This window comes from Aulostomus chinensis, chromosome 22, assembly GCF_037954235.1.
Source record: "Aulostomus chinensis isolate RoL2024-O1b breed Wild chromosome 22, RoL_Achi_v1.0, whole genome shotgun sequence".
Taxonomy (NCBI): domain Eukaryota; kingdom Metazoa; phylum Chordata; class Actinopteri; order Syngnathiformes; family Aulostomidae; genus Aulostomus; species Aulostomus chinensis.
Genome location: NC_141341.1, coordinates 13,729,448 through 13,740,073, shown reverse-complemented (window position 1 = coordinate 13,740,073; position 10,626 = coordinate 13,729,448). Strand labels below are relative to the sequence as shown.

The 10,626-nt window shown below is 42.9% G+C and overlaps 1 long non-coding RNA gene across 1 annotated transcript; it reads left to right on the top strand.

Annotated features, from left to right (window-relative positions):
* The first annotated feature begins 271 nt into the window (after nt 1-271).
* On the top strand, nt 272-5,686 carry LOC147240899 (uncharacterized). The gene is made up of 4 exons (XR_015111291.1): nt 272-295; nt 465-570; nt 5,105-5,197; nt 5,383-5,686. It is a non-coding gene; the product is annotated as an uncharacterized LOC147240899 (long non-coding RNA).
* The last annotated feature ends 4,940 nt before the right edge of the window (nt 5,687-10,626 follow it).

Genomic DNA, 10,626 nt, shown 5'->3' with positions numbered 1-10,626 from the left:
AAGGTCATTGTCGTCTCATACGCGCTGGATATCTGTCAAATTCTTGATAACGTGATATCTCGGAGAGAATTTTTAATTTGCCACTAACGTCCACTGGGAGTTACGGATGAGCTGAATTATTTTTGGTGGTTGAAGGTCAAAGCGGCGGGTGCGCATCCCATCACTCTCGCATCACGAGCAACAGCAAAGCGGTATTTCTAGTTTTCCTTATTTAAGGATTTATTTCATTCATTTTCAGCTTTCTGGCAAGGTTTGTTCTCGGCGTAACCGGCATTGATCCGTGAAACCAACAAAGGTAGAACACCATTCAAAACAAGCGAAGGTTAATGACACTTCCCATAGAAAAACGCCTGCATTCAAATGAGCAAAATATATATAAAAAAAAAAAAAAAAGACCTGTCAGTTGTGTGAAATGTTGTGAAATATTTGTGGTACTGAGAACCCTTTCCATAAATCTTGATCAGCATCAGCCGGGAAGGTCAGACCTCATGAGTTCCTGCGAGCAGCATGTTGATGTGATCGTCCATCTCCTGACTCAGCAGGAGATTCCGCCAAGCCCTCGTCATGCCGGTCAGTCTTAATATACAGGCTATGATACACCGCCTCGCCGAAAAGGCTGAATGTTCCCTCCAGGCAAAAGAAGGCGGAGGATTTCATGCAGATGTGTTTGGTTTTAAACTGTTAAACTACTACAGGTGATGTACTGTGCAGAATGATATGACTGGTGATGATCGGTGACATCACCGGCGAGATCCAAGTGAATGATGTCAGGAAAGGCGAGCTATCAGGAAAGTAACGTTATCTGCTAGAGAGCTGAATGATAGCAGCTGCGTTGTGATTAGGATAAACCTGCTGCACGAGTTAAAAAGATAAACCGCCGAATGGCCTCTGGGGTCTCGACTGGCATGACAGATTTCAAAGAGTTTCAGGAGCCTTTTTTTAAATTTGGGGTTAAAAAAAAAAATTTAAAAAATCCCCAGCACTAATACCTATGCAGGCTTTTAAAATCATATTACATTGCATATGGTCAAATTGTACTTTCCAGACTGGAAAGTGGGTCAGGATGTTACAAAAGATGATAAAAGTAGCAGGGAATCTGGCAGCTCAACTCACTTTCATTTTGAGGATATGGTCTTTTTATTTATTTATATATATATATATATATATATATATATATATATATCTATATCTATATCTATATATCTATATATATTATTTGTATCTATATATATCTATATCTATATATATATATCTATATATATATATATATATATATATATATATATATATATATATATATATAATCAGGAGGTGACGTTGTGAACGCAGAGGGAAACAAATGGCTCTAACTGTTCCGTCTAACTCGCTTAACTGCAAAAGCAATGCTGTGGTTAAAGATTAAAAAAAAAGATTCCCTTTATTTAGTCAAGAAATGTGTCTGAAACAATTGCGAGTTCATAACAAATAAGTCCAACTTTCATCACCGTGGACAGTTGACGTCAACCCTCCTAACCTGAGTGGGGTACAGAGAGGCTCAAAGGGTGCGTGGGAGGCTGTGTGGGAGGGTGTGTGGGAGGCCGTGCAGCGGGACAGAACTAACACGCTGCCTATTTGCTGTAAGAATTTAAATATTGTCAAAATTCAGAGAAAAACAGATTCAAAGAAAAAGTTCAAAAACTTTTTAAGAATGTCCAAAATGACAAAATTGTCTTGAAAGAAAAAAAACGTGAGGAAAAGGAAAATTGCTTCAGACACAGAAAGCTGACAGCCGGCGTTGAACCTTGCACTCACAGCGCCGTTTGACCTTCATTCGCCATTGACATCCAATTCAGCCCTGCCTGGAAGCACCACAGACACAGAACTCTACCTTGGCCTGGCAATGTGCGGTCGACGTAAGCGTTCGACAAGCACAACAAATTCAACATTCCACCACATCCCCGAGGGCAGATCACCGTAAAGAAATTCATTGCGCTACTCAACAAACTATGAATTACTTGTCAAAACTCCTCATGCAGAGCACCAGAGGTACAAGAGGGTGTTGGAACTGAGCGGCGGTGATACTCAATTACAGCAGGACAAAGGTATGCAATGTGCTGACATATTGCAGGGAGGAGAGGTGCAGCAGACCGAAGCCTCCGTGGTGTGAGGGACACAGCAGCGCATAAAATTGCGACTGTGTTTGGTGTGCTGGTAGGCCGTCCAAACGGATTTCGCATCAGGGTGCTCGGTTTGGCTTGTTTGTTTGAGCGGTAAAAGAATAATAAAAACAAAATAATTCAGGCACGGCATGACAGACAACTTCCGCTGCAATTAAAACTGCAATTTTTGATACAAAAATGAGGACAGAGAAAAACCAACAGATTAATGCCCTCGTCAGGATGAAAGAGTCTTACCTGGCTGCAGGAATTAAAGGAGTTGGCAGGGATGTTTTTCCTCGACTTGATCAAAGACAACTAGTTCAATCTGCTCCTGGCTGGTTTATGACTCATCCACTAAATTGTGTCTCTTCGGCTTGCAAACTTTTTCTCCTTCGAGTGGGTGCAGTATAAGATGAGTCGTTAAGCTCAAGGAGTCTCGACAGAAGTTGAGCGCCAAAGAGTCGCCATGCAGAGACAGAGCAGACTGTCCACACTGTTGCTGGAATCCTGAGTTTGTAGACTTTTAGGCTTTTTGAGGAACGTTTCAAGGTTGTTAGAGAAAAAAGGTGACGTCCACAACACATCCAGCACACGCGGTTGAGGGGTGCTGGATGTGAAAACTTGATATTAATGATATAAATCAAAATATTAAATCCATTTTATATTCAAATCTATATGTTGAATTAGACTCTAAACACAAATGTTATTGCATCCAAATCCATCCGTCCATTTTGATACTGCTTATCCGTTAAGGGTCGCGTGGGGGGGGGGATGCTGGGGCCTATCTCAGCTGACATTGGGTGAGAGATAAGGTTCACCCTGGATGGGTCATCAGCCCATTGCAGGGCCGTCAGGAGCAATTAGGGGTTCAGTATTTGGCTCAAGGATACTTGGACATGGTCACGGGGGGAAGTGAGGATCGAACCAGCGACCCTTCGGTTGCTAGAGGCCATGCTCCCTCTGAGCCTATTACATCTAAATGTTAAATAAAAATCCAAGCATCAAATATCAAATCTAAATGCTACATAATTTAGATTTAATATTTAGATTCAAGGCAGCTCGGTGGTGCAGTGGTCAGCACTGCCGCCTCACAGCAAGAAGGTTCCAGGTTCGAGCCCCGGCTCCATCACAGGATCTTTCTGTGTGGAGTCTCCATGTTCTCCCTGTTCCTGTGTGAGTCTCCATGTTCTCCCTGTTCCTGTGTGAGTCTCCATGTTCTCCCTGTTCCTGTGTGAGTCTCCATGTTCTCCCTGTTCCTGTGTGAGTCTCCATGTTCTCCCTGTTCCTGTGTGAGTCTCCATGTTCTCCCTGTTCCTGTGTTAGTCTCCATGTTCTCCCTGTTCCTGTGTTAGTCTCCATGTTCTCCCTGTTCCTGTGTGAGTCTCCATGTTCTCCCAGCTTCCTCCCACAGTCCAAAGACATCAAGAGGGGATGAGGCTGATTGATACTCTAAATTGACCGTAGGTGTGACTGTGAGTGTGAATGGTTGTCTGTCTGTATGTGTTGGTCCTGTGATGGACTGGGGACCTGTCCAGGGTGACACAAGGATAGGCTCCACCCCCCGGTGACCCTTAACAGGATAGGAGGTAGAAAATGGATGGATGGATTGATTTAGATTCATCATTAAATTTAGTTTCAAACATGAAAATATTTGCGACACATTATGTCTTAAGAAGAGAACTAAGTAGCGTCGATCCAAAGTCAACCCTTTGTCTCAGTTTCCTACAGAGCAAATGAAAGAGGCTCAATGCAGGAAAGAGCAGCAAACACACTGAACACACAAGTACTGTAGGAATGACATCACCACAACATTTCATATCACGGTCCTATCACTTGACCTCTGTATTGAATCTTTTTTCTTCCTAGTCTAACAGGCCAATTCCTCTTTCTGTCTCGGTTAGTCGGCTGTAGGCTGACAGGACATAGAAAAGCTTACCTTGCTTTAATAAAAATAAAAGGACCCCTGAAGCAGGGCAAACAAACTGAACTAATATGTCAATGTCACACAGATACGCATCAAAAAGTGTTCAAATACAAACCGATCTACTGCCGACTCTCAGTGTGTTTAGTTTGCCATTGCCTCACACAGGCATTTTTTGGAGGAAATGGTTTTACACTGACTGTCATTTGTTATTCCCTCAGACTGTTGCCTGCCACATCCGGCCTCGATCCTATTTTTCGTGTCATCTATAACCTATCTAATAAAGCATTAACATGCAAAAAAAAAACAACAACAAAAAAACCTTTAACAAAAAAAACCATGTAGTATCTAAAAGTGGCCCAAAAATAATGAACAAGTGAGACCAAAAGGTTCACAGATGAGAAAACCATCCAAACGGGGCACTTTTTCTTTTTTTCTCTCCAAGTATTTCACTTATGGTGTTTTTCAAGATTGTCCCACTTTACTGCCTGTTGGAGGCAGTATTTCACAAATCCTGGGAGAAATCTACATCTAGAAATGTTTGCTACAAACTGGGTGGGTTTCACATACGAGGGTGTGACAGACAATCATCCAGTGTTTGCCTGATTCCAGGAAGAAACCCTCTGTGGTTGTGACAGCAACCTACGCCAAAGCCTGTGCTGTACATGGCGTAGCACGCTCTCCAGATAACATGCAGGCGTTAGCATGCGGTCGTGTCAGCATGACTCAGTGAGCTTCGGCAGGATGACATTATGGCGCTGATCTCTATCACGGGACAAATTATTGTTCTCTTTTGTTAACATTGGCAGGTAGCGAACCAACCTGTATTGAAACGGTGGTAGAAACTCAAATGTTTCTGTGTAACTTGTCCTCACCGTGGCGACCTGTCACTGCTGTTGTGGGGCGGGTGCAGATCAGCCGATTACACTGCGTCCCTGATGTCAGTGTTGTTACCAAACAGCGATATTTCTATCAACCTAGTTTCTATAATTCCCTATCGCTCGACTCCCCTTAAACACGTTGTTTCATCTTTTATCACTTTGAGGAATGCGCTGGAGTCTCGTCTCACGTTGATACTGATGTGTGCATGGACAACGCTCGTGCCCTTATTTCGAGTTAAGATGAAATCCATCGCAAAGTGAGTCCTGATGAGCTAATTTCCCTAAAAACACATTGGAGATTTTGACTGATTTCTCAGGCAGTATTGAATGGATGTTAGCAGAGATTTCCACCACTGCATTTCTCTGTAAAAGCCACGGCCTCCACCTCCAGGTCACTTTTTTTTGGTAGTGTGTGTTGATTTGCTTATCTGTCTTTTCACAGATCCTCTTCTTCTTCTTCTTCTTCTTCTTCTTCTTCTTCTTCTTCTTGCTGGCCATGTACGTGTCCAGGAGAAACAGAGTTGAGGAGCGGCCAGGTCAGGACGCGGCCTCAGTGTGGCGCTGCAACGTGAGGTGCAGACTGAGGCTGGAGTTTGGTTTTTATAAAATGTCCGGTGACCTGCAAACTTTTATCGAAACCTGGTGCCAAAATGGTACAACAACATTTTACACTTAACTGAATTTTTAAAAAACTAAATCATTGACAAATTGTTGGAAAATTGTGTTTTTAAATGTGTTGTTTTTAATTGTGCTTTTTAGTTTGGAAACTGTACATTTCTCAAAATAAAGTTGAGTTAAAAAATTAAAAAAAAAATCTTCTTCTTCTTCTTCTTCTTCTCTGACATCTCCAGGCTGAACTTAAGTCACAGTGCCCCCTACAGGAAAGAAGCCTGATAAAACAAACATAATTCGATTTACATCCAAATTACTCTGTGTTGTCGTCATGTTAACGTACAGCAACATAGATGAACAGTAAATATGCGCTCTCTAGCGCCATCAATTGGATGCAGGTATTGATATTTGCACCATGATGCACCCATTAATCTCCTCCTTCATGCAAGATAAAAATGTTATCCGGTTTTTGTAGTAGACGTATGTGCTCCCTGAGCACTTTTTAGTCTTCTGTTTACCATATGAATCAGTTGATACGTAAGAAGATAAAAGATAGTCACTCTCAGAAGAGGAATAGAAGCAGCAAATTAACACATGAAAAAAACTAAAATTAAAAGTTAAAAATGACCAAAATTAAATTCAGATGAAGCCACAACCACGTGAATGTATCTCAACAATTTTTAATGAAGCCATTGCAGTAGGGTTACAACATGAGCGTAGAGACACGGCTTCACGCTGTGTCCCAGCTGGAGTTCTTTGAGCACACTGACAACATATTTGCTGCACATTAAGGAAGGAAGAAGAGAAGGCTGACGTGTAAGCGGTGCTGTCGATTTCACTGAGCGTGTGCGTACATGTCTGAAGAGTCAGAGAGAGAGAGGGAGAGGGAGAGGGAGAGATGGCATAAAAGACAAAGCCCAGGAGTAATGTTGCCATTCATATAAGGGTCAAATGAAGATGGGAGTAATGTAATTTTCAATCAGAGGACATTCACTGATAAAGAGCCATCCATCTAGAGGGGACTAAGCAGTTGTACACATCATAATCCATCTGAAAACCAAGCCACTCAAGTAAAGTTCCCAGTGGAGTTAACACCGGTGTAGCGAATCAATATTTCAATTCAGTTGTAAATGGTGTTGCATCTCCTTTGTCCAGGGAATCGGTGTTAGTGTCAACTCATGAATGAGAGGCGAAATTTGCTGCGCTTCAGTGGGATTCGGAGGGGGTCCTCGGACGCACGCGCGTGAGGACACCAGGACACACCGCTGAGATGAACGAATAATAATGTGGTCCTGATGGGGTGACATCTTATCTTACTTTGAGTTATAGTCCTGTCCATTAGGAATGATGGTAGTGGTAGTGATGAGGGTGGTGTGTGTGTGTGTGTGTGTGTGTGGGGGGGGGGGGGTACCCTGAAGGAATTCAACGTCATGGAGGAGCCATGAAGCTTTTAAAGAGATGAACGTGTCTCAACTTCCTCCTCATCATTTCTTTCTTCTAAAAAATTTCAATTTCACTTCAGCTGCATGAATGATTTTACCTCCATTCAGGTGTTCCTGTATATTAGGATGATCAGCAGCGATGAAACAAGCTATTTTGAGGCTTTCGCACTCGTATTCAGCTCCTCTTTGTCTTTGCATTTCAAAAAATAGGTAGTCTGGCACTCTTGAAGCTGCAAAATATTCAGCCTTATGTGCTTATTACACAGATTTTTCTCTAATTACCGAGGTCCCCATGGTCAGCAGCCTCTGCTGCAGGAGCAGCTTCTCTCATACTGATCAGAGGATAGATTCTCTCAGCTCTGAGCCATCCTCTACCCCAGCTCTTAAAGGCTTTTTTTTTTCTATTCTTAGAAACTTACCGTGTGCCCTCTGCCTTACCTTTTCTATTAATTCTCTCCCTGTCTTCCATCTCACCCACCATATTACCGTTTTGTTCCTCCACATCTCCTAAAAACCCATTTACTGATAAACCAAAGGCTTTAAGTTCACACCAAAAAAAAACCCACAACAAAACACGGCCATCTATTCAGGATCCAAATCCTCATACAGTAACAGTTTACATGCCAGAGAATTTCATGCATGGCTGCAGTGTCAGTGGAGTTCTTTTAACTGCGGTTCAAAGCAATGTTAAGTGTGTGAATCAGAAGCCGTCCTCCTGAGAATAACAGTAGGAAACCTAATAGCGTCCTTTTGATCTTTCCCGTGGCGTTTTTTTTCCTTCTTCTCCGTCTTCTGACTCATTCATCACTCCGTCCTCTGGAGAAATGATGTTACTCGAGGCGAGCTGGACAAGCAGGCGCCGTTACGTGAGTGGTGCGGTGTAGCGATAGGTGAGCAACTCTCATTTACAGCTAATTATGGTCCTGTCTTACCAAATGGCCTGCAAGTGACTGGGGAACGGTGATGCATGATAGCAGTCACTGGGACACTATCGCCAATTTACATCCCACTCGTGCTGCATTGTCTTCCTGCTTCAATCTGTCTCTCGTCCCCAGCGTCCTCACCAGTTTGTTTATTTACATTAAAGGCACTGAGGGCACAACAAGACTGTTGCACCTTCTGTTGAGACTCATTTGAAATCACATGTCTGTTGGACCTGTTATTACCAGTGCCATAATTGAACAAGAGTAAAAACAAAGATGGAAAACCCTTTCTAACCCACCAGCTGTTTCACTTCCTTCATCTTCCCATATATATTCCCAACTTTTGTGCATCAAGCACATTCCATTTTTGTGATATTTCTAAAGTTACAAGTCATCACTTTCATATGCAAAAGGTGGACAATACAAATGGAGTTGATGACCATAAATGATTTACTCCCACGGACATACATAGGATGTATTTGTGGTATATTATTCATAAAATCTTCTTAGTTTTAAGCCCCCCCAAAAACTCAGATGCTTAATAAAAAAAAAAAAAAAAAGTTGAGATTAAAATGCACAATTTATTTATAACCTGCTTCATCCTATTTAGATGGTATTACACTCGTCCTGGCCATGGCAATTAAAACATAACCGTTTGGTAATTTGGGATAAGAAGGTGCTGAAAATTGTGCTGCACGGTGGTGCAGTGGTCAGCACTGTGGCCTCACAGCAAGAAGGTTCCAGGTTCTAGCCCCGGCTCCAGCACAGGATCTTTCTGTGTGAGTCTCCATGTTCTCCCTGTTCCTGTGTGGGTTCTCTCTGGTACTCCAGCTTCCTCCCACAGTCCAAAGACATCAAGAGAGGACTAGGCTGATTGATACTCTAAATTGACCGTAGGTGTGTGAATGGTTGTCTGTCTCTATGTGTTGGCCCTGAGATGGACTGGTGACCTGTCCAGGGTGAACCCCGCCTCTCACCTGAAGGCTGCTGGGATAGGCTCCACCCCCCCACAACCCTAAGCAGGATAAGCGGTAGAAAATGGATTGGTTTGTAGCGGATCAGAACAGTGAGTGCATCATATTATTAAACCAATAAAGGGCAGCATACAAACAGCCTTATCAAACTGGAAGAACCCAGGAGATTTATTCCAGAACTCAAAAACCCAATGTCCACCTGACAGCTGCAGATGACACCCTCTTATCTGAACTGCTCACAAATTATTCATGACAGCATCAAATATAAATCTTTGCAATAATCTGCACACAACTCTGCATTCTTCTTGTTTCCAGTTTGTTTGTTTACTATCCTCTCCAGGGCTACACTAGAAGATACTGTAGATGTGTGCCGACCCAGAGACGAGCTGCCTGCCAGTTAGCTTAGCACAACAAATGGTAGTGTATGGGCTGTGAAAAGATACTGAATATACTTTTATTTCACAGTATTTGCAGTAATTGAACTAGGTCTGCGTATATCAGTCACTATGAAGTTTTGGCATCTGGTCAGGCAGGATGGAGGAACTGGTGGAGCCCACGCTCCTGGGTGGACTCACCCCGGACTTTTGTTTTAACATGGCTTCAGGAGATAAAAGACCAAGAGGCCATTCTTCAAAATTTATGAGTGGTTTATTCACCCTTCACGGCAGAATTACAGGTGCAGCAAGGCCCAGCGCTGGAAGAGCTCAGACCTCGCTTCCATGGAAACCCAGTGAGAACTGACTCCCCCTGCCAGGAAACAAAGTTGTGCTACATCTGGCATGTGACCCTCAGTTTTGCATGATGACGTATGTTTCCAGACTGTGCAGATGTTGTATCAAATGTTTCGATTCAAACAAATGTGTGTGTGTGTGTGTGTGTGTGTGTGTGTGTGTGTGTGTGTGTGTGCGCGTGTGTGTTTATGTGTGTGTGTGCGTTGGGGCAAACCGGTCTGTGCTGGCTACACTCAAGGGCATCAGCATCGTTAAGATAACGGGAGGATAATTGGAGAAAATACAGCTGGGAGCTTCAGTCCTTTGGCCCATCTCCAACAGAGCGCCAACCTATGCATCCGCTACCATTCATTGTGCTAAGCTAACTAGCAGTCAGGTAGTCTCTGTGGGTCTCAGCTCCTTAATGCACACCCAGAGGAGAGAAAGGGATCTGTTTTCTTGTCTTGTTCTGGGGGGACAAATAAGTGTAATTCTCTAAAAGTTAGTGTGGTCCTGAAAACCACACCCACTAGCGTGTACATGGGTGTCATGACATCTGGGCCTTTATTTCTTGCCATAAAACAGCCATCTAACATTAACTGGGATTATATTATTACCAGCATCTCTTTTTGTGTGGCTGTATGACTGTAAACTGGATTACGCAAGAACCACTATGCTGACTTTTTTAAACGTACAGGAACATGCGCTAAGCGAGTTAAATGGATGTGTTACTTCAGGAGCTTTTATGTCTTAGATAAGTAAATGGTTGTCTTCTCACAAAATGAATCCATTTCTTTAATCTTTCCCGTTTCTGATTGTCGAAAAATGACATTAACACATAAAGAAAACCAAAATGTATAGACCACATACATTCAAATCAGGTGTGGACATTTGTAAACTCTTTGAAAGGAATACATACACACAGATTAAGGTGTGCGTGCATGTGTGTGTGTGCGTGCGTTGATCAGTGCACCAGCAGAAGCCACAGAGATTCACTGGGGATTATAACCAGCCCCCCCAAATGT